At 46.9% G+C, this 15,411-nt stretch overlaps 1 long non-coding RNA gene across 1 annotated transcript; it reads left to right on the top strand.

Annotated features, from left to right (window-relative positions):
- Positions 1 to 9,797: 9,797 nt before the first annotated feature.
- Positions 9,798 to 12,250, top strand: LOC102548079 (uncharacterized). Its single transcript, NR_190603.1, is given in 3 exon segments — positions 9,798 to 9,868; positions 10,564 to 11,174; positions 11,272 to 12,250. It is a non-coding gene; the product is annotated as an uncharacterized LOC102548079 (long non-coding RNA).
- The last annotated feature ends 3,161 nt before the right edge of the window (positions 12,251 to 15,411 follow it).

Below are 15,411 nucleotides of genomic sequence, written 5' to 3'. Positions count from 1 at the left end.
GCACAGTCTGCTGTAGCTCTTGCTCCAGGTGATCTGGCACCTTCTTCTAGCCACCAAGGTTCCTGTATTTATGTGCACAGTCCCATACACATACACATAATTAAAAGTAAAATAAATCAGAGACGGGCAGATCTCTTTCTAGTGGAGTCAACCTAGGTTACACATTGAGCTCCAGGCTACATAGTGAGACCCTGTCTCAAATAAATAATTAATTAATCTTTTTATTTATATATACACCTTTTATTTTGTTGTTGAAACAGTGTCTTGCTGTGTCATCCTGTCTGGGTTAAAACTCACAGTGATCTATTTGCCTCTGCCTCCTGAGTGCTGGGATTAAAGGTGTGTCCCACCACATCTTCTTATTTTAAAGGACACAAAGTTGCCATCTACAAACCAGAGAAAGATATGGAACAGAAACAGGCGTGGGAAGAAGGTGGCCTGGCCTACACTTGGATCTTTGACTTCTGCCTCCCAGACACTGAGACAATGCATTTGTGGCTTAGGTTTCTTGAGCCACATAGTCTCTGGTTTCTTGTTATGTCACTCTTAGCTAAATAACATGATTTTATTCCAGAGAATGAAAGAGAAGTGAAATACAGTTCAAAAATGAAAAGGTTTGGGGTATGGTGTGCTCGACAGACTGTCAAATAGAGCTGCTGAAAAAATGGTTCCAAATGGCAGTGATAACATAAAACTCAGGCTTGGCCTGACCACAAGCAACAGTGGAACGGTTTATTACACTATCAGAAATAAGGAAAGCCTTAAACATCTAGCAAAAGCCAAGCAAACCTGCAGCCCAGAGACTTCCGGAGCTTGAGAAGGATAGACCACAGCAATTAAGTTAAAAAACAAAGACATTTCAGCCTCGGGGATGTGTTGGACACTCGTCCTGGTGTCTACAAACAGCTCCGCCTGGGTCCAATATTTACTGGGCATGAAGTACCTTGTGTCTTAGGCAGCTGAACTACTCCAAAGATGTAGGCAGGGCAGAGAAAACTATCCTCATTTTAGAAATGAGACGTCTGTGGCTGTTAGACTAATTTGCCTAGAGTCGAATAATCAATTCTTGTTTTATTAACCATAATTTATCTTGGTTATAAGAAACAGTAAGCAGTGTTAAGTACTCATGTAAAATAATTAATAGAACAGTTTCTCCCAAGCTACGTGAGACTGGTCTTTAAGAGGCCAGACCCACAACTTCCCCTGAGGCCCTGTCCTACAGGGAGTGAAGGGTCTTTACCCACACAGCTGCTCAAAAGATGAGCCCGTGGCCGATCCTCGAGATCTCATTCTCCGATCAAATTTCCAACTCCCTGGTGAGAAAATCCAACTGTTGAGTCTGCTGCATAAGTCTACGTTCCTAAACTGTGGCCTGACAAAAGGGTCATGTGATACAAGCAAGGTGTGGTAGAGGCTTGGTAGAGAGAGGAAAACCACATGCCTGACCAAGAGGCAGGGAGATCTACCCTCTGGCTTTCTACCCCACCCAAACACTCCAGGCTGTTCTAGTTTGTTTTCTGTTGCTGTGATGAATATCAGAACCAAAAGCAACCTAGGGAGGAAATGATTATGTTTTCCGTAATAATTAGGTGTTTGGATCAGAATTCTTTCTCATACTTGGGTCATCTGAACAGTGAGAGGCGTCATAAAAGGTATACTTGTCACTTTAATCCAGAACTCCGGCTGGCGCCCATATTTGCCTTTTTGGCCATTGGTCAGTTTCCTTTCCTGCGATCCACACATATGAGGGATCCCTCAGAAAGCGGGAGAATGAGTTGTTTGAACTATATCTCAGAGTCCTTTCATACCTTGGTGTTTGCTACCATTTTGACTAGCCTCTGCACCTCTCACCGCTGCCTGTGTGTCTCCTGACTGGCCAGTCTCTCAGAAGCCTACTTAATCCCTCGTTGATGCTGCCAAAGGTTTACCTCAGGACTCACAGCTACTCAAATTCTGTGTAAAGATGCCCAATGCCTACAGATGGCGTCCTTGTCCCCATCCCCAGACTCCCTCTGCTTAGGTGTTAAGATCAATTTGACTCAGCTCTGCACATACATTCCCTTTAATTATCACCGTGGTAAGCATGATTGTTCTTACTTTCCAGCCTTACAGACGTCAGTTCTCAGATCACAAGCCAAAGGTCACAGGCCAGTAAACAGCAGACTTACATTTCGAATTCAGATCTGAGTGGAAAGCAAATTCCTTTTCTACTTGGTCATGTTAAATCTTAACTAACATGTTACTGCTCTCCAGGGACACCAAACCAGAGAGAGAGAGAGAGAATATATGACAGAGACAGTGACGAAGGTGACTGGGAAGTGGCTTAGGATGAAGATAAGAAAGCCTGAGATACAGGGTGTGGTGTGGTGGCTCACACCTTTAATCCCATCACCCAGGATGCAGAGGCAAGCTGATCTCTGAGTTTGAGGCCAGCCTGGTCTACAGAGCAAGTTCCAGGACATCCAGAGCTACACAGAGAAACACTGTCTCAAATATGAATGAATGAATGAGGCAGGGAGGGGCATACATTCAGTGAAAGTCCTAATGCTTGAGCACCTAAGGAAGCTGATGCTCTAAGTCGCAGTCTGGTCTCCCTCTTCCATTCATTCTACCAGTGAATACCCATCCATATTCTGCAGCCACTGATTCAAATGTCAACTGTGGAATCAAACACAATGGGTTGACTTCTGGGTGAGTGGAGAGCTATGCAGCAAACATATTCAAAGAAATAAAAGAACAGGTTTTATTACCTCCAATGAACTTCCCAATGGCCTCCCTGACAAAGGAAAGCCAGGCTTGGTTTAAGCACTTACACTTACCATCTAAGGAAGAACTTTAGGGGAAGGTACCTTCCTGAGCATGCTCCGTCTAAGCCTGCAGATCAAGGGGAAGATAGTGAATCCATTTATAGACATGCTTATGTCATACATTATGGGGCACGCACTGGAGACATCAAAATGGAAAAGAGCTGTCCTTTGGGGCAGTCTCAATTAGTGTTGTAAAGAGGATGCTCAGTTTAACAGAAAGAGGTAGGCAGACATTTTGAAAGTATATTGATATAGGCTTTTGCCCCTAGAGATGCCTGCTTCACTCAGAGGCTCTAACAGTGTCAGCCCAAAACACCCTTACAGAAACACCAAGAAATATTGCTCCATAGAACCCTCCTGGAAGTCAGGTGAAACATAAAATCAACCATCACTCCCAAGTAGCCATGGCTAATTAGGCAATGTTTCCTGTATGGGAACCATGAAATCCACCATAGAGATACAGTGTATCTATTTAGCTGGAAGTGATACTTAGTGTTGACTGCACAAGGAGCTGAGGGCCCGACCCCACCAACACATGTTGACTTTCACACTCATGTTGGTTATAGAAGAATAGGCAGGACAACAAGAAGGGGTGAAGTTTTGAGGCAGGAGCCAGGGGGAAATAACTCACTGCTGCTTCTGGGCTGGATGGAGTGACAGCATGGGACCTTTACACAGAAATGATGTGCAGCGGCCTTGGGGTCAAATAGAAGTTTCAATGCACATTGAGGTCACTATATAGTGTCTTTTTGGTTTGTCCTGAAGCCATTCACTAATTCACACCTTATAACTCTTCCTTCTTCCATCCCCCAGCCCTTGCCTTTAAATTTATAACAGCTTACGAGTTTTCTTCTTTTCTATTCTTTTCTTTTCTTTAGTTCTTTCCTTATTTTTAAGCTCTGATTTTTTTTAGACTGGAGCTTTCTGTACACTGCGCAGACTGGGATTTGACTGGCCCCCCTCCTCCTCCTGGGTCTCTTAGGTATTCACTACCATATGTGGCAGAATTTTTCTTTTAACATTCGAGAAATCTGAGAACAAGTAAACTAGATAAAAGAAGATAAATTAGAGAGTGAAAACCAGTCCAGAGGCTGCAGTGATGGGACAAGATGTGACAGCTGTGAGGAACAGAGACTGATTTGTATTCGGAGAGCAGGGCACTAGTACAGATGTCCAGTATAAAGCAAAAGTCCTAAGGCTGGACATCCAGAGGGGCTTTGAGTCGGCACCAAATGGCCTACAGTGGAGTCCAGAAAAGAAAGCAAAGACTGTAATCTATTGTAGCACCACTCCTAGCTAAATGACGTCTTTGTGTGATTTTGACTAAATATAGCCCGGAGATCAGAAGCTTTTAGCTCTGGCCTTACTTTGCCAGACTGGCTGTGTGTGTGTCTCTCTCTACAGGCCTCTCTCTCTCTCTCTCTCTCTCTCTCTCTCTCTCTCTCTCTCTCTCTCTCTGTGTGTGTGTGTGTGTGTGTGTGTGACTGTGTGTGTCTTTTTGTATGTGTGTTTGACTGTGTGTGTCTTTTTGTGTGTGTGTCTATGTGTGTGTTTGTGTGTGTGTGTGTTGTGTCTGTGTGTCTGTGTGTCTGTGTCTGTGTTTCTGTGTGTCTGTGTCTATGTGTGTGTCTGCCTGTGCATTGCCTGTGCATACGCTGACAAGAGCCCAGGTCCCAGATGGCGTGTGCCTGTCTAGCACTATGTAGAGTCCTTTGCCCACAGTGAATTAACTATGCCTCATCTCTCTTCATTTTCCTGGCCTCCCGTGACTCTCCTATTTTCCTGGTGTGGAGTTTTGAATAAGAATGGCCCACAGGCTCACACATTTGAATGCTTGGTCTTCAGGGAGTGGCACTACTTGAGAGAGATGGGGAGCTGTGGTCTTATTGGAGGAAGTGAGTCACTGGGGGTGTGCTTTGGGGTTTCAAACACTCAAACCAGGCCCAGTGGCCCTCTCTTCCTGTTACTTGTGGATCCAGAAGTAGCTACTTCTCCAGCATCACATCTGCCTTCTGAATAGCTACGCTTTCTGCCGTGATGACAATGAACTGAACCTCTGAAACGGTTTCACTAACTAAATGCTTTCTTCTACAAGAGTTGCTGTGGCCATGGTGTCTCCTCCCAGCAATAGAGCACTGACTAAGACTCTCGGCATCAGGGCTTCAGCCTCCAACAGCCTGAAAGGGAATCTAAAACCGGAAGGCTGGGAGAAGCCACATCCAAAACCAATCAGGGGGCTACACGAGACGAGAGTCTGGGAGAAGCCCAGCAGGTGGGGTTCTGACCAGGGTGACATCAAGGGATGGCCCATTGTCGGAAGCCAGGCTGGTGGACAAGAAAGCTGTGTGGACATGATAGAACTAGTGGGGACCCGTCTGCTATGAGATGGATGGACAGGGGTTGTGCGGACTCCATCGCCAGTGGGTGTCTCCATAGCACTGCACATCTACAGCCAACTTGCAGATCTGAAAGCCTCGAGATGCTAACAACGCTCAGGCCAGGAGTTAGACCTTTCTTCCATCTCACCCAGAGCCTATTAGCTTCTTCTGTTCCTGGCCCGAGAGAGGGGACTCACTGTGAGAGCTATCAGCAGAGTGGGTCATTAGTCACCCAAAGTGAAGGATGCTTCGGAGAGAATTCGTACTGGCCACCTACAATCCTAATCCTGTCCTCCTGTGCTGACTACAGCATTTTCCAGAAGGTACCCGCTATTAAAGTGCTCTCCATTTAGCTCTTGTTGGGATCCGCACCAGCAGTTAACTTCCAAAGGCAGCTTCAAAATCCTCATGGCTGTGCTCTGAACCCCGCCAATTATATTTGCCTGGAAAGTCAGTCGGGGCTAAAACCTGGGAGTGATTTTGAGGCCACATTTTCATAGAAGAAGGCAGTCTGTCAGAACTGACAGTTTTTGTAGATGCCAGTCTCACAGAGCCTTTCATGTGAGTGTTAGCAGATGTGGGGCTGGTTGCATCGGGGAAGGGGAGCTTGTCTGAAACACATACATAAAACACACACATTGTCCTGTTTAGCACCCAGTAGGCCTGGGGGATAGGGTCATCTGGAGAACATCATTGCCGGAAATGCAACTAGAGGCTTTCAATTAAAATTAATTACCTCAATTCTTTGCATATTATACTAGACCTGCCGATGTCATACTAGGGCCACAAACTGCTCTCTGGGGTAGGCTCTAGGCTGAGGGTTTTTTTTCCAGATACTACAGATGGTGTGTGTGTGTGTGTGTGTGTGTGTGTGTGTGTGTCTGTGTGTCTGTGTGTCTGTGTGTCTGTGTATGTATCAGAATGGAACCACAAAGCCTGGACCCTCTAAATGCAAAGAAACCTTAGGTGGGGATTATGGAAAACCATGCTGGTGCTTGGTCCCTTCCTCCTCAGTGGAGCTCAGTGTGTAGGCCAGGCAGTCTTAAATACTTTTCCTCTATCCTCTACCAAGTCCCACTCACCTGGAGGACAAAAACCTCCCAGGCAAAGCCCACAGGGATCTTTTGCCTTTGTTCCTCCTCACCCAGGCACTCCTGGGCACATGGCACAAGCCTGTATGCTCCTTCCCATCCTAGACCATGAAGTCACAGTTGGGGTCTCTCCTTGTTGGAATTCTCTCTGTGGCTCTGCGGCCCTGAAGAGAGTGACGAGGTGTGCAGACTTGAGGTGAGTGACACTTATAGTGCCTTCTGAGTTGGAGGAAGATGATTATTCAAAACAGCATAGGACTATCCACGCTGATCATGAATACATTGAGCTATGAGTGGTCCAGGTTGCCATAGTAACTCCCACAGGTGGGCTGGCTTTGACCAACTGAAATTTACTGGTTGACAATGGAGAGATTACTTGCTTATCCTAAACACTTTCATTTTCTTCTGGCGTTTGTACACAGTCCTCCTTCTGGGTATCTATAACCTAATTCTCCCTTCTCATGATGACGACAGGCTGATTGAATGGGAGGCCACCCTACCTCTCGCCACCTCAGTCACCTCTGAATACCATCTCATCCAAAAAAGCACTGCACATTAGGCCGTCAATATACAAATTTGGACGGAGACATAATTTTAGTCCCTAATAGTCACACGGTAAGTACCTAACAACTTTAGACCCTCCCCTTTTCTCTAGACCCTCCCTCGTCACACACACCCCTCACTAGCTAGAATGAAGCTTGAGGGGAAGACCTAGAAAATCAGTTGCTTCTAGGTCAGTGTTCTGGAGGAAGCTTTTGAAGGGAGCAACTGGTAAGCTGTCTCCCTGGTTCATGGGGGCCCCCAAGTACCTTGCAGTGTGTATGCGGATTGGCTACTCTGCCTTGTGGCTGTGACCCCAGCCTTCAGGTAAGAATCCTCCATATAGGATTCCCATCCCCACCACGGCAGCTGATGCCACTTATGCTTCGGTTCTGGGGAGTGGGGGAGACCCCACTCCTTCCAGGCCTGCCCCGGGCACTTGTGATCTCATAAGACAGAAGAGGCCACAGGCAGGCCTCAATGGAGATGGGCTTAAGGCACCAGCAACCAGAGGCTGCCAGAGGCCTCCTGCAGCCATTTCACGACTGCCTTCATCCTTGTCACTAATGAGCCTTCGATTCCAGGAAACTCTGAAAGGAAGAAGGGACACCTGCATCCTGTTGGGAGAGAGCCCTGACGTAGTGAAAAAGCACAATGAGACAGAGCTAGGAGTGGCACAGGCCAGATGAGGGTGACGAGGGCTCAGGAGAAGATGGTGACCCAGCTGAGTCTGGAATGGGGAGGATACTACAGCTGAATGCAAGCCGGAGGCCCAGAAACAGGACACACACGGTACAGGGGCCAATTTCCATGTAACCAGGTGAGCCACAGCCTGAGCAGAAGACCAAGTCCTCTCAAGCGGAGGCCGGGGCTTTGAACACACCTGAGAGGGTGCTCAAAGCCTGTCTGCCACCAGGCATCTCTACAGACAGACCCCGAGTGGGAGAGGCCAGTCTGTTCTCTCTCGGCCCCTACACCTCTGCTGTGTCTGAACTAAACCCTGCCCTGCAGCTTGGCAGCCCCAAACACTCTGCCCACTGTCAGCATTACTGCTTTCCAGGAATCTCCTGTTTTTCAAACTATTTTTGCCAAGATGTGTTTTTTTGCAAACTCCTGGGCCCACCTCCCTTCCCCTCAGTTGAACTGATGAAACCATTCATCTTCCAGCCCCAAGCAGACTCCCTGACACCCCACCCTCACTCCAACTCACTCCAGGTTCTGGCCAAGAACCAGAAGTCCTAGATGTGGAAGGCAGGCCTGTTTGTCTCCACCAGAGCTGGCGGCACCGAGGGGCTGTGGTCCGCTCGCCCCCTGGCAGTGCACACACTGGCAGACACTCCCCAGGGTACACACTTGTACTGCAAGCTACGTGTTCTGGCAAGAAACAGCAAAGACTCATTTCCGTCTATATTTTGACAGAGATTAAGGGCAAAGGCCTTTTCTAAATCATTCTCCAAAGAGCCATACTTCAGACTCGTTCTGCAGCTCAGTGTCTCCCGCCCCACAGAAGCCCATCAATACTCATCAATACGGTAGATATTTGTTCAAATTCCATAGTGAGTGCAGGTTGGCGATGGAGGAAGGGCTTCAGGCTTGATCATGCCTGGTGCCTGGCTATTGTTTTAACTCAACTGTGCAAGAAAACCATGGTGTTTACCAGCCCACAGCCATCCTTCAGCAGACCCCACAGACACCTAAGGATGGAAGATATATTGAGTTATGGAGTATGAAATATTATCAGAGTTTGGTGTCTATTAATGTCTTAAGGAGAATTCCATCCTATGGGAAAATCTAAAAATCCCATAGCAAGTACATAGATCCCACTCTCTTTCCTTCTCCCTGTCCCCAGATACCTCCTGGTTTAGTTACCCAAGAGCAGCCACGGTTGTCTCTGCTGCCTCGAGCTATCACAAAGGTACCACTCCGGGACACGGGTTGAAGACACACAGCCTTTTAACATGACATTTAACTGAGAGTTGGTGCCAAAGAGTCCTTGTGAGGAAGAGTCTCACTGTATTCGGGGCAGCTAGAGTCAACCCACGCGCCTCCCTCTGGGGCTCAAAGGACTTGGGTTGTGGGACCTGCAGGCACCACCGTCATCACCGACAGTCTCTTATCTTAAAATCCGAGCCCATCACAAATGGTGGGAACTCGGAGTGGAGGAAGGAGTGCGAGCTGCCAGAGTGGAGAGCAATGAAGATCTCCCCCAGGGACAGGAGCGCCCTTGGCCTGTGCCATTGGCAAGGAGAATGTGCCTGGTAAGAGGCAAAGAGAGTGGCGCGGTGGGGCTTTGCCGTCCTACTCCCCCGCCGCCCTCTCTCTCTCTTCGTTTCTCAACACAGTGACTTAAAGATCCACAGTGTGCGCGCAGTCTGCGGTCCTGGCAACGTGGTAGGCCCTGGGAGCGTGATGAGGAAGAGGACACACACAACCACCTTGCTCACGTAGTTTCTGTGGTCAGTAAGTAACAACAAAAGTCAACAATAAAAGGTCGCCACTCGATGACTACAATGAGGGATGAAAGAAACTGTGGAGACTCAATGACTTTTTCATACTGGTTTAGGGTCTCACCTATCCTGCACTAAACCCAGAGACTGTCAGACACGTGATATACAGAAAGCTGGAGTGCTTGACCTAGGCTATTTCTGTTGGGGTTTAAATCTCGGCCCGCGCCCGGACAAAGCACACCTAGCCAACACGGTTCCACGCGGAGAGGTTTAATGAGAGAAGAGTAGCAGAGGGCAGAAGTAAAGGAGGCCGGCCGTGGGCACCTGGAGGGAAGGGGGAGCTATGAGGAGAGAAGGGACAGAGGGAAGAGGGCAAGAGAGCAGAGAAGAGGAAGAGCAAGAGCAAGAGAGTAAGAGGGTGAGGAGGGGGCAAGCAGTCCCTTATATGGTATCAGGCATAGCTGGCTGTTGCCAGGCAACTGTGGGGCGGAGCATACCTGGGTGTTGCCAGGTAGCTGTGGGGGTGGAGCTTAGACAGAATGCCAACAAATTCCATTCCAGTAACTGAGAGATTCCTGACCTAACCACCTACTCATCTGTGTAAGGTGAGGCAGAAGACCATAGACCTGCCCAGAGGAAGGGAAGGGAAGGGAAACAGGAAGTATCTAGAGAAAACAGAAAGTTCAAGAGACAGGAAGTTAAGGAAACATAGACCCTGGAGATAACGGAATATGCTAGCTAGGGATAAGTTGTGTCTTAGCTAAACGCACTAGGTAGAAGTTGGCAAGACGGCGGACAGAGAGCATGTCATGAGGTTCTCCTCTCTGTGGATAGACCAGAACTGTTGTAACAGGTCACTAAAAGTTCCCCTGAGGGGACACGGGACACTGTAGAAGAACTTCAGCTGCCCCAGACAAGCCATGCTAATAAAAGAAAATGGAAATCTCAGAGCCCAGGAAGTAACAAATCGGTTCTCTTTGACTTGGCACAGTACTAACCACAATAGCCGAAAGATTTGAGCAGATATAACTTTTCAGAGAATCCTCCAAGCCTTTGGGGGTCTTTTGTCTAAAATGTCTGCTGGGGTTAAGGAGACAGAAGATACAGATATCTCAAGGCCACACATGTAGTCATGTTGCCAGAGACACAGAGAGGTGGTTCCTCATTTTTTCCACAGCGTCAGCTGGTATTCCTCATAAGACTCCAAACTGTGGGTATCTGTGGGCATCGTTCACTGGCAGCTATGTCTGACCAACGAATGATTGCTCAGGCTTTTCCCACTTGAATTCTCTCCTTTCAGTTAGATACCTTCAGCTTTTCTAAAGCACAGCCTCCCAGAGGACAGCTTGGATTCTAACAGTCTCTTAAGGACGGCTCAGTCTCCATTCCAATATGACAGACAAGTGTGTGAAGGGAAGGTGGATGATGGCTGCCATGAATTAGAAGAAGACATCTTTGACCTCACCACTCAAGAACTCCCCAGCCATATTCTTTAAGTTGATTTCTCCTTGCCTCATCACCAAGGTTCATAGCATTGAGCTGGAACTAATGATGGATAAAGAGGAGGCTACTTCTGTGTGACCAGGGTAGTGCTGGGGTAGCCTGTGAGAGGTCTGTTCAAGAGACTTACATTTTCTCAAATTCTTTCAAATTACCAATAACCACCCTGTGCCCCAACCATCAACTCTGGGTGGTTATTAGCATTGGTTCTGGTCTCTAACCTCTCCCTTTACTGTTAACCCAGTGCTAAGCCCTCCACACCATTGAGGAAATGACCCAGAGGCAAGAGTAGGACCTAGTCCAGACTACAGCTCCACAGGGAACTGTGTCAAGCCAAAGCTCCTGGGACAACTGGGAAACCTTTGCCTGTCGGTCCCTTAATGCCCAGCTAAGTGGTCAGATGACAGACAGGTAAGCAGGGGTCACCACCAGTGCGGTATTAGGTGTCTTCCTCTGTATGGGGTCTGAGTGAGAGATTGGTATAGACATTCTTCTTTAATGTCCCCAGGCAAGGATTCCACTAACAGTGATGCTGCGGGCTTCTGTCGAAATCAAACTGTTGTTCACTGTTTGAAGTTCCTCTACATTGTATGAAGCAATAGTTTTTCAAGTTGCATCTTGTCCTGAAGGACTCCATTTTACAAATGAAGGACCACAGGGACTCTGAACTTCACTGTCTAGCACCAACCACAAGGCACAGACTGATTAATGACATATTCTCAAAAGTGAACACATTATCACTCTACAAATGTATCAGAGCATCTTGAGACCATATGAGCCCATGGACATACAAAAATCACAGTAAGAATACCAGGCCTGAGAGCTAATCGAACACACCAGAAGAAGAACAACAGTTCCCACCAACCCCTGTTAGGCTTCACACTACTGCTGCTAAGTTCATCTTGAACTGCCTCCCATCTGTCCACCTGATGGTTCATCTAGACCCAGTCCATCCCTTTGTCTCTACGGCCTCCACAATCACACTCTTCACATGGGCAGCTCAGGCTGACCTCAGACGCAACTTAGCTCTGACACACCCTGTAGATCTGTAAGAGGTTAATTACATGATTCCAACAGAGGCTTGCTTTGCTTCTGTGCTTCCCCCCACCCCCCTACCCTCGCTTTGGCCTTTCAGTAAAGTCACCTCCTTGAGCTATATTTCTTTAACTATTTTCAACTATTTTGTGACCTACAGAAGGAGAGAGAGAGAGAGAGAGAGAGAGAGAGAGAGAAAGAGACAGAGACAGAGACAGAGACAGAGAGATAGACACAGAGAACAAGAGGAGAGAGAGCATAAGAGGAGAGAGAGAGAGAGAGAGAGAGAGAGAGAGAGAGAGAGAGAGAGAAATCTGTAGATTAACAGTAGTTAGATCAGAATAAAAGAATGTGTGTTTGCCCTGACTGCCAAGGGAGATGGGGTCGACTGGTCAACAAAACCAACATGGCTTGTAAATCTCTGCTATTCAATAAAGTCTTATGGAACAACATGAACGTGTTGATCTATGCTTCTGACATTCATGCTCATGACAACCCCACACACCCACCTGGAAATGCTACAAACAGAGGAGTGTGATCAAGGCCCCCAAGTCTGACCCAGAGATTTTCATTCTACGTACCCACAGTACCAAATCCATTGGGATGGGTTTCAAACTCTCTCTGCATGTTATATCCTCCCCTGCCCTGGAGCAATAGAGCTCAAGGCCTGCTTGTCACGGGCTGAAATCCGTTTCATCCATAATAATGAAAAAGTAAGACTTCCTGCCTTTGTTTCTCATGATGAAGAATTTTAAAAATCACCTCCTTCTCAACAAAGACTATATTTCAAGGCTTGTCTTGGTCTCTTTGCATCCCAACATAACAATTCTAATTATTTACCGGCCTCCCCCTGAGGAGCTCCAGATGGCTCAAGCTGCAGAAAGAGAGCTGGAAGGAGGCTCTACCCACAAAACACCGTGCGGAAAGGGAGCAGCTTGCAAAAACAAAGCAAGAAAATAATCTTTATTTTGTATATGTATTATTGAGACAATCAGATGCTTAGCCCCATCCTGTAGACACATTCTGATTCCCAGATGAGTCACACACACACACACACACACACACACACACACACACACACACACACACTCCAGTGGGTAACAGTTGGACCAAGTAGGGCTGGGGACAGCCCAGTCAGGAAAGTGCTTGCTATGCAAGCATGAAGAACTGAGTTCAAACCCCAGAATCCACATTTTAAAAGCCAGGCACAGTGGTACAAACTTGTAATCCTAGTGTTTGGGTAAAAATAAAAACCGATTCCTACATGTACCTTGGTGGTCACTAGTTCTGGCTCCAACGGGCCATTGGAACTAACGCTAATTTATCTCAGATTAGTATCTCCCCATGGCTCTCTGCTAGTCGCTAACTCTCTGGTTCCAGGTACCCGGTAAAATCAAGACTCAACAAACTGCAACCCAACAATCAGATTTACATGTTACATTCTCAGTCCACACAATACAATTACAACCAGTTGGTAAGGATATAAACCACTCACCTAGATAAGATATAATTTGCCCATCTAGACAACACAGAATCCAGTACACATCCATCCCTTAAGAATAGTCATAAAACCTCTAATATGTACAGAGAGGAATCTTGACATCCACCGCCATGTTCTCTCAGCTGCCTCCCTCTCACTCCAGCTTCCTCTCCTCTCTAAAACCTTTCTTCTGCCCATTCTTCCTTTTTGTCCAATGACAAGCCTCATTCTATACTGTACCTGCCTTCACCTGCATAATGACACCAACCTACAGCCTAGTGCTGAGGAAACAATGGTAAACTCTTCTTGGGGCTGGCAACCACCAGCCAAGCCTAACAGGCAAGCTGCAGGCCCAGGGAAAGACTTGTCTCACAAAATAAGATTCTGAGGAATGACACCTGGGGTTGACTTCTGGCCTCCACACACATGTAACACATGTATACAAATGCATGTACGTGCACACCCATACACGTGCATACACACACATATACACCACACACACCATACACACACCACACATACCAAACACACACCACATACATGTACACACACATGCACATACATACAACACATGTACACACATACACACAAACACACACACACCACACACACAGGCACATGTACATACATACCACACACACAAACACACATGTACACACACAAACATACACACAAGCACACCTACATGTATACACAAGCACACACACCACACACACATGTACACACACAAGCACACACACCACACACATCGCACATGTACACACAGCACGCATGTATATATACACAAACACATACACACAAGCACACCTACATGTACACACAAGCACACACACATGTGTACATACCTACTGGATGGACACTCAACCCTATATTTCCTACTCTCCCTTGAAATGGAAACTTCTAGTTCCTTTGGAAAGTTAGTTATGTCAAAGGATGTTTTGCTGGGGAATAAGAGTCTGGCTTGACATCCTGGATCTCTTATGGGCTTACCATAGCAGTTGGGTGATATTCTTGAGACCCTCTCAGCCTTAGTTGCTCTGCCCGTAGCAAAGTACTAATAATATCTGTCTTAGTTAGGGTTTTTTTTTTTTTTTTTTTTTTTGGTTCTTTTTTTCGGAGCTGGGGACCGAACCCAGGGCCTTGCGCTTCCTAGGTAAGTGCTCTACCACTGAGCTAAATCCCCAGCCCCCTTAGTTAGGGTTCTACTGCTGTGAACAGAAACCATGACCAAGGCAAGTCTTATAAGGACAACATTTAATTGGGGCTGCCTTACAGGTTCAGAGGTTCAGTCCATTATCATCAAGGTGGGAACAGGGCAGCATCCAGGCAGGCATGGTGCAGGAGGAGCTGAGAGTTCTACATCTTCATCTGCCAACCTCTAAGAGAAGACTGACTTCCAGGTAGCTAGGTCTTTAAGCCCATGCCCACAGTGACACACATACTCCAAGGCCACACCTCCTAATAGTGCCACTCCCTGGATCAAGCATATACAAACCATCACAATATCTATGCTAGTCCCTTCATAAGACATTTAAAAGCAAAAACGAAAACAAGGGGGCTGGAGAGATGGCTCAGGGGTTAAGAGCACTGACTGCTCTTCCAGAGGTCCTGAGTTCAATTCCCAGCAACCACATGGTGGCTCACAACCATCTGTAATGGGATCTGATGCCCTCTTCTGGTGTGTCTGAAGACAGCTACAGTGTACTTATAATAAATAAATAAATAAATAAATAAATAAATAAATAAATAAATAAATCTTTAAAAACAAGACAAAAAGCCAAGTGCGTGATGCCGTCTGCTCAATCCCCTCATCTACAGGAAGACTGACTCTTCCAGTTTCATGGTGGCTTTCCTGCCTGACACCTCTGCTGCCTCAGTGTGGGAAGGCAATAAGGGGACAATGTAGTCAGGATGATCTAAACCAGCCCTTTATTCTTGCTTCTGGGTGACTGGTGAGAAGAAGGTGCCATGACCGTGGTAGCCAAGGGGCTGTTTGGTTCTCAGTCTGATTAGTAGACATGTTTACGTGATGCACTTTTCTCTTTTGATCTTCCTTTAGTGATGAACTATGATCTGGAAGTGTAAGCCAAGCAAGTTCTTTCCTCCCTTAAGTTGCATTTGGTCAGAGTGTTC

This window comes from Rattus norvegicus, chromosome 11 (genome assembly GCF_021556685.1).
Source record: "Rattus norvegicus strain SHRSP/BbbUtx chromosome 11, alternate assembly SHRSP_T2T, whole genome shotgun sequence".
In the NCBI taxonomy this organism is placed as follows: Eukaryota; Metazoa; Chordata; class Mammalia; order Rodentia; family Muridae; genus Rattus; species Rattus norvegicus.
The sequence above is the reverse complement of the archived record's forward strand: the minus strand, read 5'-3'. Positions and strand labels throughout refer to the sequence as shown.